Genomic DNA, 16,381 nt, shown 5'->3' on the forward strand with positions numbered 1-16,381 from the left:
AGCGCCACTGGGCCGCCTCTGGGCCGCCGGGCAGGAGCTGCCCCTTGCGTCACCCCGCGCTGCTCGCCCCGCACGGCGGCTCCGCACGGCGGCTCCGCAGGCCCGGGGCAGCGGCTGGAAGTTTCGCCCCGGCGCTGCGAGCAGCGAGCACGGCCCGGCCCGGCCAGGCCCGGCCCGGCGGGAGAGCCCCGCACCCGCGGGAGAACCCTCGGCCCCGCGTGGCGCGGGTTACTGGCGATTTCTGACCAGGGCTGCTTTGCTTGCTGTCGCACTGGAGCGAGCCCTTTCTAACCGATCAAGGGGACGGCTGCTGCCCCCAGAAAGCTACAGTCTGGACCAACCCCCAGGGCTTCCGTAGGAGGCAGCACAGCAGATTGTGTGCTGAGCGAGTCGTCTACTTTTTTGCAGGAATGCGAATGCGTTTTACAGGTCCACTTAACAGAATCAGTGCTTGATGCAGACTCTGGAAATATGCGTAGAAAAGTAAACATAAAAGATATGCTGCTTTACTATTATGTCCAGTTCCTGCTACGAAAGTGTAAGTCTGATGCACGAGAATGGGATTTTTAGGCAAGCATTGTCCATGGAGAACACAGCCCTCCAGCATACTCACAGCTTCCTGTGGTTGGGGCATAACAGCCCATTCATTCTTTCCTACCTCCTGACATAGTGAACAAAGCCCAGAGAATGTCCTGCTTGCGCTGTGACTGATAACTTAAGGTTGTAATTGACTAAACCGGACAAATAGCAAATAAAAATAATGTTTATTTCCAAGAGGGTGGACAGGCATGCTCTTCAGATTCGGTTGTTTTGATTTTCTTTAGCTCTTTGCAATTTAATGTGTCTCAACCCTCTCTTTGACTAATACCAAGGAATATATCAAAGGGTAAAGCTTTAAAATGTCTTCCTCTATGGCTGCTGTATCAGCTTATCATGCACTCCCCATAAGTGTTTAGTTGAAGGTAACTGTACTTCATAATTGTTCCACTTGTAGTCATCTGACAGACATGAGAAGCCACAGATGCCTGTTGATAGTTACTTTAAGTAGAACAGTGAAGTGTCCCTTAAGTGCAGACATTACCTGCTGCAAAGTTACTTGCTTCAAGGAATTCAAAGCATGCATTCCTTGGAGATATTCATTACTGAGGTACCTCTTACTTAAGAAAAACCTGCCTGTTCACACTCTTGGGGACAGTCAGGATCTCATCCCACTTGGGGAAGGAAAGCTCAAAGATTTCTTGATACTGTTTGATGTTGATACTCCTTTATCTATTGGCAGAATGAGTTTTTTTTATCATGCTGGCATACCTAATAACCCCTCAAACTTACTCCTTCCTTCCTGTAACTCTTCCATTCTGTACATTCCTTGCCTTCAGAACTACGCAGTAGTCCATCAAAGACCACTTTATCCTCATTGTTATTGTGTGTTTTTGACTCACAGATATTGTAAACTGACCAGGTTTTTTTTCAGTCTGTACCTCAAAATGCCTGTATTATCAGTATCATTGTTTCTGACTTATCCATTTGTTATAGCAACAATCACAGATCTTGCATATCTTACAATCAGTCCTGGACTGTGGTACGCATCCCTGGACATATCTCCTAACCCTGCTTACCTCTCATGCTCTATCAAAGGCATCACTGCCCAGCTTCATTAATGTTAGCAGTTGCCTCAAAAGACTTGATATCTGATATTTGTTCTGCTTCCAATCTGTAAAAGTCTGTAGAGGAATTTCACTCTTAGTTTTATTTTCAGAACAGTAAGAGGCATGCTTAAACTGTAAGTTCTCTGTGGCATATACCAGAGTCCTTGCCAAACCAACAAAAGCAGCTGACTTCAGGGGACAGGGTAGAGAAATGTTAAAAGGTCTTGCAGGGAAACTGCTCATGTAAATTGAGGAAGTAATACACATAGTTTTTGTGCCTGATGGAGTGTAAATAGAGAAATGAAGAATGGGGTTTCTTTGTTTTGCTGCAGCTGATAGCTAGTTGTATACTTGGCAGAGTTAAAGGAGGTCAGCAAATAGATGAAAAATTAATAAAAGGAAAGTTCAAAGGAGTATCTAACAATCGTAAGTTAGATGTTTTTGTGCATATGTGCCATGCTAAGAAATGGAGGAGAGTACATTTCACAGACATTAGCAGGAGCTAATAGTTCAGGGTTCTCTTGATCTTCTACAGGAGGGAGATCCATGAGGACAAGCAGGGGAGAAAGGACTGTGGACTGAGAAGTAAAATCATTTTAGTGAGTCCCTTTTATAGCTGAAAGGACTCCCAGCTAGGTAGGTTATAGGGGATAGCAACTCAGGGATTCACTTTTTTATTCTCTAATACAATGTTGTGCTGGGCCATAACTGCAACTCCAACACAATATGGCTTCTAGTTTGTATTATTGTTAGCCTTCTTTATGACCAGACTGATTAATGGAAATGTTCATGTAAGGAATACTGCTGAGCAAAAATCTCAGGTCCAGGAAAATTTGTTATAAAGAAGTTTCTGTACTCTCTGGGTATTTTAAGATGAGACTCCAGCTTCAAGATCTATATATTCCATTTCAGAAGGGAAAACAATCAAGAAGCTTTTGTTATTTTTTTGAGATACTTCTGTCTTCTTCATTTTGGTGCAAACATAGTGCTCCTGACTTCTCTACATTCATGTGTGCACAGTGTTTTGCAGGCCAAGAAGAGCATTTGTTCCAGGGTGTTCCAAAACAACCGGAAACCATGTAATCATAGTTAACCAAAGATAATAAACTCTACAAGGTCTTCATGTGTTTTTCTTCAAAATGGACAGATTCTACATCAACCAATTAGAAAATCATTAGGCTCATGTGAACAATTGGATTTCCAAGGAATAATCCAGGACCCCAAGTCAGCAAAAACATTCCTTCCTCAAGCCAGCAACTACATCATCTCTCCATTTTGATCTTCAAAACTATGGAGAGAATATGCCTCAACTTCCACATTATACCATGGCCTGTGGTAAATCGATTTTATATGTGCAACTGCTTTCCAGAAACCTCAGGACAGCATAGGCAGTAAGAGTATAGGCCAACTTGGGGAAGTTAGTTCACTGCATGCTGTCATATCTTCTTTCATGGATGGATCATGAACTGTCTGCCAAGGTGTTCTGCTTCATCTACTGTTCACACAAGGACTTTGGTGACAGTTGTGTCCAAGATGGCCTGGCATGTTTGTGCAGACTATCCATGGTCCTGCTGCAGAGAGCTTCTTTCCTAAATGCACTTGAATAATTCAGGTTGTTCAAAGCAGCACCATTGTAAGCAAGTAAATCTCTGTGGTATGTCAGGAAGCAATGTGTCTTGTGGTAAGCTCTAAATTGGCTGGTCTACCTTCTGAGTGCCCATGATAATTTAGCAGATTACCTGAACAGAAAAGGCTTGATTAATCAGGACTATGAGTTGAAAATGTTTGTTCTGGATCAAGTATTCTAGAAAGCTTTTGCTGATTGACCTGTTGGTAAGTAATGTGTATGGCAAGTGTCTAGAGCTGTATTCCTAAGTGGGAGTCAGTCCAAGTTCTCTGCTGGATGCATTTAAGATTGAGTTTGTAAAAAGGCTCTGTTAATAAATGCAGCAGGCACATGGAGTCTCTTAATTTTCAGATTAGATAGATATGACAAATCCACCACCATGCCTTCCAGAGCCTGATGCTTCATCCAAATCCAGAGTATCAATACTGAATAGCACAGAACTCCACTGATTGCATTTTGAAAAAAAATCCTACTCTAACTGTACAAACCATTTCAATTAAAAGTAAAAAGGCCTTAACTAAAAATTCTCTGCTAACTACAACCAGAGCGGAGGAGATTTTTGACTTCTTGGTTTGTTCAGAATTGTGGACTTCTTTGTATCAACAAAACAAAAAAAATCACTGATATGATTTGGTCCCCTATTTCGGAAAAGTAAAGATGCAGTGATTTGCAATCTTCTGCTACTCTGCCTCTTATACTACAGATAACTTCACTGACCTTTTTGTCATGTGCATAATTCAGCCTAACAGCTGATGAAACAGATCATTATCCACAGAGGGTCTGATCTCACACTGACTGCTGTATCGCTGCAGCCATTGTATGGCCCATACAGTTTGATTGTGTCATCTGCTCATTGGAGTTACAGTAATCAAATGCAAATAATTTGGTACATAAATATAGCTCCTATTAACTTCAATAAAAAATGCAAAACATTAATGAGAAAATAGATGGCTAAGTGTACTTGCTAAATAGAGGAAAGCTTTTTAAACGTACATGTTTCAATCACCATTCATCTACACTAAGTCTGGGCATCGAAAAAACATACACTCAAATTCCAAATTTCAGATTTTTTACTCCAGAAGCTAATTCCATTTAAAAAGTATTCTTTATTCTTTTCATTGTTTATTTTCCACAAGGGATGTAACCCTATCTTAAAACAAGAAAGCAAATCTGGCTGTGAACAAAGTGAAACCCACATTAATTTCTGTGATCTGTATGCAGAGAAAAGCAAAGTTAAACACAGAACATAAGCAGAGGAAGTCATCTTGGATTTTTAGAGCTCAGTTGCTTAATACGATATAAATGGCCTATGTAAGCTAAATTAATATTTACAAAATATGCATATTTGGTTAACCATTCCCTGTTCATCCTGAGTCGTTTAGACAGAGCTCTAATAGAGAACTCTGGCTGAAGAGGTATTTGGGTCTACCCAGCAATCAGGATAATCCTGCCTTCATTAGAAATTGGGAGAACATTTAGAGTCCATCACAGCCTCTTACTGCCACAATAGTCATCATCCATTAGTATTTACAGGCCTCCCCCTGGTGGATAAACTGCTGTTTTGTATTCAAGGTTATAATGACCCAAATAGCTAGAAACCTGTTTTAGTTTTTCAAGGTTTACTAGCATGTATCAGTCAAAAAAGAAAAAAAGAAAAAAACACTGCCAGAACTGAGTGTGCCCAATAGCAGGCACATTACAGAGTCTATGAGAAAAACAACTAAAAAGGGAGCTTGAAAACCATCTTTCATGAGTAAAACTATCTTTTAATGAGCGCTAGCAGAATATGCCACATGTAAAGAGAAGTTTTTGTCTGTTTTCTGTTTGTACTGCAACTGATTTAACAATATCAGTGCTCTGTCCCTAATCATCCCTCCAAAATATTTTTATTTGCTTGAATTGAAGAAACAGGTGCATAGCTGATAGGATCTCTGTTTCTTTCCTTGGCACACTGGAATCTCAAAGAGGGCAGCAGACTAGGAGGGAAAGAGAAACAAATGTCCAGAAGTGTCTGCTCCTTCTGGCTTTTCCTCTTGGAGCAGCATCTACCTGAGAACTACCAGGCAGCTCCCAGTAAAAAGAGTAAAAGCAACTTTAGAAGAGCATTTTTAGCCATACAAAGAGCTCTTTGGATCAGGGCTGGGAGTACACTCCCCCCACTTCTAGAAGTTTAGTTGGCTGGTCAAGACCAGCTTGCTGATAAGTGAAGCTGCGAATAGAGAGCTGGAAGAAGCTGCAGTGGGGGCTCGCCCTTTCCTCTTGGGAGCTGCTTTCAAGCTGAGGCTCTCACTCTAGGCTCCCACCTGAGCTGCACCGTAGCTTCATTGCACCTATGGCTGCACCCAGTTTTGTACCTCTTGACTCCGATCCTGACCTTGACTTCCTTGCTTGGCCTTGGACCTGCCTCATCACTACAGACATGCTCACCGGACCCTTGGCTGACCCTGGAGGTTACTGCCTCTGGACATGATCCTAACCCTGACTTCCTGACTTGACCTCCTGGCTCCTTGTCAGTGGGGTCACTGCACCTGCCCTCCCTGCTGTGGCTTTGGGCTCGTCTTATGGTGCAGCTTGCTGTTGCAGTTCCCTGACACTTTGACAGTCCTGTTTTCTTTACATGTCATGTATTCCACATGACTTGATTCAGTGCTTGCACTAACATTATTATTTTTCTGTGTAGGAAATCTATCATCCACTTGTCAGTTGTGTCAGCAGGACTGGCAGATGTGAGATAGAGAGTTCCTGGACCATGTAATAGTTTTATTAGCTATTTCTTTGATCAACGTACACATTTACACATTTACTTAATGCTGCAAACAAGTGAGACTCTTAAGACTCCTAGATAGCACAGAATGTCCATGTTATTTTACTGGAGAATATTTCTGTGCTGAGCTTTGAACTAGCCAAGAAGTCAGGACAAATCTTCACCTGCACAATAACCTTCGGAAAAAAATTATATACAAAATCATACTTGTAGGTATACTCATGAATAAATGATTATTTTCAAGGACAATTTTTAATACAGAGTCTTTAGCAGTAAGGAAATCAAAGCAGAAAGTATTAGTCTACATAATCCTGAAAAAACAAAACAACATTCAGAGGAGGTATTTACAAAAAGCCTCCTGAGCAGGGGGAGTGAATCCTACTCATAATCATTTTCCTTTAATTTTCTTGCTGATGGAATATACGATGATACAGTATGATGGGTAAACATCCCATCTCTAGCAGTGGCTTTGACTCATGTTCACATGTGAATTTGGATAGGATGGCTGAAGTGGTTACTGCTTATACCTATCAAATTCGTTTGTCTTCTGAAGCATCCTACCCCTACAGCAGGGCCACAGAAAGAAGCATCCCCACTATGCTGCAGTCTACAACCTGCAGATTAATGTAAAGTGTCATTAATTTCCTTTTAAATTAAAACACTGGACTGTAATCTGTAGCTTATCATCAGATACAAACTTCTTCAGCCATCCCTGCTGTAGGGTCAATAATGTCTGACAGGTCAGAGAAGTAGATAATGTGGGATTCTACTTCACTTCTGCTCCAACTGACTGTAAGTCAGGACTCCAATGTTTCTGAAGAAGACTGAGACCTGGATAATGCCTAAAATCTGTTGTTCACTGCAGCACTAGGGGAATAATTCTTCCCAAACGTAATCAATTTACTGAAACACAAGATTGGATTATGCTTATCTTGGTTTGCAGAACTGCTGTTACTGTAAATGGTGATAACATTAATCAGGTTTTTTTTCTAAATTCTAGACTGTTGTACTTAAAAAGATTGTTTCCAATCTTTAACTGTTTTTTTTTTTAACCCAGGCAAGACTGTTTTCCTTCCCCAGTGGTTATATTTCTAAATAGTCCAGGGCACCAGAGAACTAGATTTTTTTGTTTCCAAGTGCATATTACAAATTTTCTCATATCTCTCTATCTTTTCATATTTTATTTTCTTTTTGGCTGAACATCATCTATTCGGTACGCTTTAGTGGTGTAAATATCATGTCTATTTAAACAATTACAGACTGTGCAAAGCACAAGGCCAGTGGATCTGATTTCCAGAGGATTATCCTGACATGGAAAGATCCTTGCTAAGCTTTAGGACAGCACAGCCCTCCTTCTGTTCCCAGTGTTAGGAATGTGGCCTGGCAATTAGCAAGAATAGGTCGGTTCCATTCTTCAGCAAACCCTGAGTTACCAAAATAGTTGTCTTGGCAAGCTGAGTGAGCCAGAGACAAAGAACAAGTCAGCTGCTCTGGTCTCTCCTTCCATCCCACAAAACCTTTTGAGACTTCTTAATTTTTGGTGATCTTCACTGAGAGGGAAACAAGATCTTTTTATCTGTGTGTGGAAAAATTAGAATATCATCCTGGAATAAGTGTATTTAGGGCAGTCACTGGGACTGTGATTGAAATCTCTCCTCTCTCTTACCTCAGTCAACGACTTTAACCTTTATCTCTTACAGCACAGTTGAGCTCTATACTACCAGATCATTGCTGGTGCATTTTCTGCCTTTTCCCTTACCTGAAAACTTCCCTGTCAAAGCTAGTAGTCCTGCAAAAAGTTTGGTTTCAATAAATCAGCAAGTTCTGATGAGAAAACATTTTTTGAAAATTCCGTGGAGTCTTTTTGAATAGCTTTTTTATTTCTAGCTTGGTCCCAAATGAAAAGTGTTTATGCAATCCTGCTACCTGTCTGCCAAGAAGCTTTCCCAAGAAGCTTTGACTCCATGGCCACTTTCACATAAATTTGAGCAAGAAGAAGAATTTCAAAAGCAATTGCACTCCTATACATTCCATGAAAATCAACAGCTGGGCAGAGGAGAGAGACTCATATGAGCATCTCCCATGAAGGAAAGATGAGTAAAACCCAGCTGTTTCACATTCTGTCCCAGCCGTTAGCTAGTCAGCATAAGCATAGCCCTACCAAGCAATATGTTGGTTTTGCTCAGTGGAGATGTTAACAGGAGCTTGAGAGAGGAAAAGAGACTAGAAATGACAAAATAATCCATCTTGTGATAAGGTCAGACACAGCCATATTTTTAATATTCATGATGTTTGTAAAGGTTGTCTCCCATTAAAAGGTGAGTGTGCTCCATGTGTATGTGTTTGATGAGTTCTTTTCAAGGTATCAAAATATGTTGATGAAGATATATGCAGAAGGCCAGCTCCATATCTGTATTTGCTGAAGTTCATGTGGAATTAGGTATAATTTTAGCTGTTGAAAATTATATATATTAAGGCCTTCACCCTCCACTGCTTTAATCAATGGGAACACAATCAAGTTCTGAGACTGAAGTCCTACAAATTTTAGCTCCAGGTCTTCACAGGCAGTAGAGCCAACTCTAAACATCTAGGAACAACTTGCAAGAGAGGGAACTGAGTACACAAAGTTTGCAGTAATACCAAGCAGGCAGTAAGACTTGATAGTGCAAGGTGCTGAGCATTTTAAGTCCTGGCAAAGTAAGAAAGAGTTTAAAAGGTAGAATCTTGCATGACTGAGCCCTCTATAATGCTTGGCTCTTGTAGAGCCCAAGTTCCCCTGTATTGAATATACACTTACTGTGGGATATTGTGAGCTAGTCTAGTCAAATATGTATGTTATGTAATTTTCTTCCTTCTGTAACATGAGAGCAGCTGGAAGACTTCCCAAAAGAAACTACATGAAGAGAATTTCAGGTTGCAGGATTATGCACTCACTTGTAAAAGAATATCAAGATGAAGTTTACACAGGATCCCTCTCCTGTTTTTATAATACACAATTGTTTATGCATACTATTTCTAAAATAATTCAGTATGGTACTGAAGAATACTTACTACAGTTCAATCAAGTGCCTCTCTGAAGGAGTTAAGAAGGTGACCACAGGAGTCTGTTGTAAGAGCAGAAGTTCAATCCTTATTTACAGTAAGCCCACTAGATACCACTCCAGTGAGATGGCAGGACTTCAAATAGGCCTAAATGCAGAATAATATGAATAACTGTGCATGGACAGCTATAGTTCGATCTTTCTTTGAATTCTGCCTCTTAGCTGTGAAAGGGCTAATATGTCTGCTTTTAAAGTATCCAAAAAAATGCCAGCAACTTAACTGGGCTTCTATATCCATTTGTGCTATTCCACTATTGCACAGAATCACATCTTCTCTTTTTGCCTGTCCAGCACAGAAGTCTTAGAAAAAATATCTTTGCAAGAGTTTTTGTTTTATGATTGATGAGATGAGAATATAACCCCCAGTGGTGCATTTATGGCATAGCATATAACAGGAAGTTATATTTTAACTGCACAATTAAAGAGAGTATAAGGAAGACACAGGAACATAATACAGAACTCTAATTTGTCATAATTTATCATAATTAATAAAAACATTGAGTGATTATGTGTAATAGACAAATACACATAATATTTTTTCTAAGTCTTATGTCACTAGTTTGGAGTAATGTCATTTGGTTCTGAACAGGCAAATAAAGGCATATCTTATTACAGTGCTGTATTGTGATTGATTCAATAATCACTTGAACGGTAGGGATAAAAGCTTGGGATAATTTTGATAAGGGGATTTAAGTAAACCATTATGCAGTCCATGTGCTGAGAAATTTTCAAGGGATTGAGGTCCTATGAGGGCAGTGAGGGCAACTGTGTGTTTTATATTTGGGTTTGAAAAGATGATACAACAATTGTCAGCATATCTGGCAAGAATATTTTGAAACTAAAATCCTGTAACCTCATGTTCAGTGATCTACATCCAAGTTCTGAGTAAAAGAGTGCGTTGGAATTGGCTCATCTTGTTAAGATTCCTGTAACTACACATTAACTAAAGGGACATTGTTTGGATATTGTCCATCTTCCATTCACTGCACACAGTGCAGTTACATTTCATCAGGTACTACTGACAATCAAGCAGATGTCTTCTGTAAGATTTTCAGGGAATCATATTCTCTCAGATTATTTTGGCTTGGTTGAAGAATACAAATGAAGACAGTACAAACATTCTAGTATTTGAAAGCAACTCCAGTTAAGACAGAGATATGGTATTCAAAGTTTCTTTTTTGTTAGCTTTGGGAAAGTGAAACTACACCAGTCTATTGATATATTTAGCTCACTGATTTTGTCAGATCACATTTTGCTCCCGTTAGCCCTGTGGGATCACATCCAATATTTTTTCAGTTTAGGCTATGATCAAGTAGGAACAATGTGGCATAACAAAAGGTTTTATTTTATTTTCAGATGTGCAGGTGTTTTCTTATTGTTATGACCTCAGAGTTGACAAACAGATGACAAATTCTGGATGGCATTTGAACTAAACTTCCATTAAACTGACAACATCTTTATGTTTATTTTTGGTGGAATGACCTTTAGATGTGTAAAAGCTCTAGATGCTTCCTGATTAAGTTATACTTCCACATGAGAAACACTTTCAGCTCTGAGGAATTTTGTGGGAACAATTGATAGAGATTATTTTCTATTTTCTCCACAGCCTCCTGCTAGAATTGCAAGATATTTGTGAGGAATATTTACCTGAACCATAAAGCTGAAATGTAATTTTATTTTTCTTAGTTGCAGCTCCTACTGCTGTCATTACAGCCAGATGTTTTAGAAAAGTTGATGGGTTTGATGAGTAACATGAGAAAACAGAACTGATTCTTCTGATTTGGACCTGTAAGTAAGATTTCTTCTTCTTAGAAAAAGCTAATTGATGTTAAAATAAGTATTTCAATGCAGCAAACTGATTGTTCCCTGTGTTTTCTTCCATTTTAAATCATTTGTCTGTTCCTTCTCCCTTTACTTATACAATACTGCTAATCAGCTTATATTATGCAGCTCCCATCCTGACCTAGCTCTGATTTCCTACATCTGCTGTGAGGAAAGCTGCTTGTCTATGTGTATGCTTATCAATTGTAAAATTCAAATACCTCAGACTACTAGCCCTGTATCCTTGGAAATGTCAGCCTTAAATCTAAGTCAGATAAAACAGAAATACATTTCATTTAGATGAAGCATTATAATTTTGGGGGAGAAATCAAGAAAAAGAGGTCAGAAGTTGGAAAGTATGTTCTCAGGACATGATTTAATTCCAGAGCTCTTCCCTGGTTTTATTCCATAATTCTGTGCTAAACTGCTGTTAACTCCACAGGAGTCTGTCCAAACAAGGGTTGAGTTACAGTTGAAGAGACCTCAGAATTTTGCCCCAGGTGCTTCTATTACACATCTCCCACATTTGAAGAGTTAATTTTAAGTGTCACTGCACCTGCTGTTCTTTGGAGGGATAATTTGATTGGTAAAGGAAGACAAATTAAAGTAATTAGATTTAAGAGAGGTTGGATTCCTAGGACTAACCTTTCCTTTGAAGTGAAGAGGAAGGAAAGAAAGAAAGGCTTGTACTAAGCCTTGTTTCCTTCCCCTGATTCTCACCAGGGTTCTGAATTGGCTGTACCGTGTTTTACAGTGTCACTGCTACTCTGTGTTGTGCAGGATGAGAATAGATCCTCCAGACACTTTCACTAACTGAACTCACAGAACTTTGCTGCGCTCCAAATTTCTCCCCTCCTCTCTTGCAGTTTCTTCTAGCCTCTGGGAAAGCAGAGGTTCTAGAGTAGAATCTAATATCTATGCTGATACTCTGCCACTGATTTTTAAGTAGAATGATATATTTCAATCAATGGGGAGCTCTGGATATAGGCATGTTGAGAAATTTATTTGTGATCTTTTGGTTTCAGCACGTCTGATTCTTTCTTGTTCTTGCAGATTTAATGTTGCCACCCAAGAATCAGGTCCTGATATAAACTTTTTAGATGTGTTTGTGTGTTGTTTTCATGAAGTGATCTGTATGAAACAGCAGTTCTAAGGAGAATGGAAAGACTATCTGCTTCAGAGAAGTACATCCTAGAAGGTCAGTGGTCAGTTATCAAAAGCTATATTAATGTAGATGTATGTTAAGCTCCCAAATCAAGGTTCAGTTTTTAAACTGAGCTTTAATTAAATTTAACGTATAGCATAGTAAGAAACCCCTAGTTGTACAAGGCCCATGCTGCTGGATTTCTCTGAGCAAACCAAACTCTTCACACCCTTCTCTCCTCATCTTCATCCTCTTCAACAGTACTCCAACATATAGATCTAATCATGGCTTACTTTTTTGAACAGTGCACCCTGCAGTCATTAGTTGAACATCTTCTGTGTAAATGTAGTTCTAGGCAATCATGGGTATAGGTATCTCCTTTTCTCTTATAACTTGCTTACATCACTTAAGGATAATGAAATGCTGTTCAGTTAATTAGTAAAGTAGTAGGATATTGACTAGAAATAAACATCTTAAAATCAGTCAGCCTGAATAATTTGTACACAAGAGTCTTCAAGGAATGGGCTGAAGTATCTCATCCCACTAATACCCATAATAAAATCTGGAATAGTAGGGAAATCCCAGAAACTGGATTAAGCACTAATAGAGTGTCGATATTCAAAAAAGAAAAAAAAAGCATGGTGATTCATGTAACTTTCAGGTACATCAGCCTGTTATCAGTTCTAAATAAATTAACAAAAAAGGCCGCTCCAGGATTCAGTGACCAAAAAATAGTTACTTGGAACATATGTCTGGTCAATAGACCTTACTTCATTCTTTAAGGAGATTGCTGTTTTGGTTGATAAAGATAACTGCACAGTTAAAATGAACTGTTGTACTTAATGAATTATTATCTTCACTTAATACTGAATGATGCAGTTCAGCATATGAGGAAGGTTTGTGTGAAACTGTTAAAGCTCTAGTACTATGCCAGCCACTCTGAAGTGATAGGTGGCCTACAATAGCAGGAGTGACATTGGAATTCTCCCCTGCTACTGGTATCTACCATCTCTCTCCCTGCTGTTCATGTCACTGCCATTGCCAGTGGTAGTAGCTGACAAAAAAGTTTTTGATCCCTGCTGGATATGCAGGTTTTTTTATACGCAGATCTTTGACTATTCAAAAGCCATGAGTGGACTATTCCAGTAATTCCCTATTTATCAAACCATCTATGTTCTAACACATTTTAAAGAGCTACTTAAACCACCTATCCAATGTATACTTCTGAAACAGATCTGCATCTAGCTGGAATAGCTTCTTCCAGAAATATATGCCTGGCAACAGTCTTGCGTGTTTAAGTTAAGGATGGGAAAACATTACTGTGTGAACAGCAGGCATGAAAATATCTAGTCTGATAAGTATATAGGCAGTTTTCTTCATGATGTTACTATTTTGGAGGAGAAAGAGTATTTAAGAGTATTTAAATATTCAATATTGAATTTCTTCCAGAATAAGAGTGTACTATAACTACTCCACAATAACTGCCTGTGAGGATAGTCTTATTCCATTGATACAGAGCTGTTCTGATCAGTTTTCTCTTATTGACAAGTCCTAATTTAGCATGTAACTAGTTAAAAATAAATAAAGAGGCTTCCATGAAAATTCTTCCATTAAACAATTGGTTTTGTAACAAGAACACTTTAATGACATTAGTAAGGATTTATTTATCTTTGCTGTAAAAGTTTTCTCAAAAATGTATTTTGAGGGAATAACAGAAAAGCAATACAGCAAACTGAAAACTGATTTCAGCATACCAAAATATTTTTAATATAAGTAACAATAGTTTGTTAACTCTTTATATATTTACCTTAACAGGAAAACTATGTTTGTATGTACCGTTCAACAAAACTGTATTTTGTCCAGCCTAACTTGCTTTACTACATTAATGTGAATTATGTGTCTCAGTGACAATGGTGGTGGGTCTCAATAAATTGCCCATTTATTTTCATCATAGGGAGCAGAATATGAATTTTTGTACCCAGCCATAAGCACTCCTACAGAAGGACAAACACTTCCAGAGGAGTTTTCAGAGACCATTGCTTGGTGCCTCTGCTGAAATTGCCAAAAAATGATGATTATGCACATGCTTCTTTCTTAGAAACTAACCTGAGATCTCTTTAGGACAAGGCTATTGTTGTCATCTGTCCTGAGTCTGAATTGCTGGCATGGAGTTCTGCTTTGTGATACCAATTCTATTTTACTTTCTAAGAGCTAATGGTGCTTTCCTCAGTATCTACAGTAGAAGATGGTTCAAAGGTTCAAATAAAGGTACTGAGAAATTGTGTATTAATTGTAATTGTGTGCATTACAGTATGTTTTTATAAAAAGTCTCTTTATGGCGTATATGGAAGAAACAAAATGGAAAAGTCTGTTTCCCCATAGTCTCATGTTCTCACTGACTCCTTTAAGCATTATGCATTTGATAACAACTACAGTCTTCTATAAACATAAATAATACATTTTGGATATCTGAAAATGGCATATGATGACATGCCCCATATATACTTCAATCTTTCCAGGCATGATCAGGTAAAGTAAAACCAACTAGCTGATATAAATCGGAATCTGAAAGTGGTATTTTTATTCCTTTGCTCAACTTTAAGTTACAGTTTTAAAAGTACCAATAGTTTTAAAACTGGACTTCCCAATCTTGCTCCCAAGCAAGCTTTCTATTCCATTGAAAGTGAGGGTGGTCTGAGATGTTCTGAAGAGAACTAAATCTGGATTGGAATAGAATCTCTTGAAATCAGTATTAATTTTAAATAATGATAGTGACACATAATACAAATTATTTTCAGGTACTGTCAGTTTTGACACCAAAAACATTTCAGTATTCTGAGTTAATAAAGAATATTGGGAAATTATATATAATCTAGTAGTAGTATTTAAACATACACCATCAAGCACAGGAGAATTATGATATAAATGTGCTCTAAATGCTTTGTATTTGTCATGAAACTCTGCTAACAAAACTATCTCACAAATATTATAGCCTCTGATTTTGAAACCAGAATGCAATACTTTAGAACCCTTAACTTTTGAAGGTTTTGAAACTCCTGTGGACAAATAATTTACCACTGGAAAAATCTAGAGTTTAGCTGCATTGCATGCAAATTGCATAAACTTGGAGATGTACTAATTAAATTAAAATCTTGTTCAGTCTGCAGAAGTTATCCATTTCTGTTCACTAATATAGAATTCCTGCTGTAATAGTCTTTTTGCTCTTATTTATCATTATGTCTGAATAATTTAACTATATACAACATTTCTAGAATGTACTATTTGTATGAGAGTATTATATAAAATAAAGATTTAAATCTTTAAAGTTTGTAAATACTACATGCAATAATATCTTCTACTATAAGTTAGACCCCCTATTAGAAAAGCAGAACAAGGTAGTATAATAACTATTTACAGAAGAAGGGCTTTGAATTATAGCATACTGCTTTATTAATCACTTGCGCACATACTGCCACGTTGCTGTTGTCTGAAACTTCCTCAGGATACTTCTGTGAAGCCTTTTAACATGGACAGAACATTCAGCCTGCTGTCATTCAGCAGTGTTTTTTCCTGAACTACTGCTACTCTCAGCGTAAAACAAAAGAATTGGTAATTTCAAGCTTAACAGTTACCAAAAGGATTATAATGATCATCAAATATTGAATAAATATAAATCATAGCAATGTCTTTCTCTCACCAGCTCAGGCCTGCTTAGTTTTAGGTTCACGGAACAACTGGCAGTAACAATATTCATCAAGGGATACAAAGGGCAATGCCATATAGTTTTCACTTCTTTAGAGATGAGCGTATGGAGCTTTACAGCTTCGCAGCTTGCACGCTAACATTGCCTATGCTTCCCCGGGAGATGTTCGTGGTCTGTGCTGTTCAGCACACTTTTGAAAAACTTCCTGTTGTAAAATTAGGCACGTTCTGCGAGCGGGAGTCCCGCGGCCGTGCTGAAACGGCAGGGCTGGCACGGTTCAGCGGCTGCAGCGGGCCCGGGGTGGAACAGCAGCAAGCGGAGCAAGGAAGGGAAAGGAGAGCGCACGGGTGTGAGTTAGCCTTCACGAGTGTCTGATTACAGCGTGCGGCGAGTCGAGGCGATGGGAAAGCAGACCTGCCAGCCAAGGGGCAGGCACAGCTTTGGGCAGCAGCTTCGGCTCAACCTTAGCCAAAGGCCGACGGCCCTATTCGCCTGTCCCGAAGCTCCTCGAGAGGGCCCCTCTCCGCCCCTGCGGCTCGAAGGCACGCGCGCGGCCAGCACCCCCACCGGCTGCC

At 39.0% G+C, this 16,381-nt stretch overlaps 1 long non-coding RNA gene across 1 annotated transcript; it reads left to right on the forward strand.

The window, feature by feature from the left end:
• The first annotated feature begins 197 nt into the window (after nt 1-197).
• LOC112965207 lies at nt 198-12,152 on the forward strand. The gene is made up of 3 exons (XR_003253212.1): nt 198-538; nt 10,825-10,926; nt 12,013-12,152. It is a non-coding gene; the product is annotated as an uncharacterized LOC112965207 (long non-coding RNA).
• The last annotated feature ends 4,229 nt before the right edge of the window (nt 12,153-16,381 follow it).

This window comes from Apteryx rowi, unplaced genomic scaffold, assembly GCF_003343035.1.
Source record: "Apteryx rowi isolate R43461 unplaced genomic scaffold, aptRow1 scaffold_206, whole genome shotgun sequence".
NCBI classification, from domain to species: domain Eukaryota; kingdom Metazoa; phylum Chordata; class Aves; order Apterygiformes; family Apterygidae; genus Apteryx; species Apteryx rowi.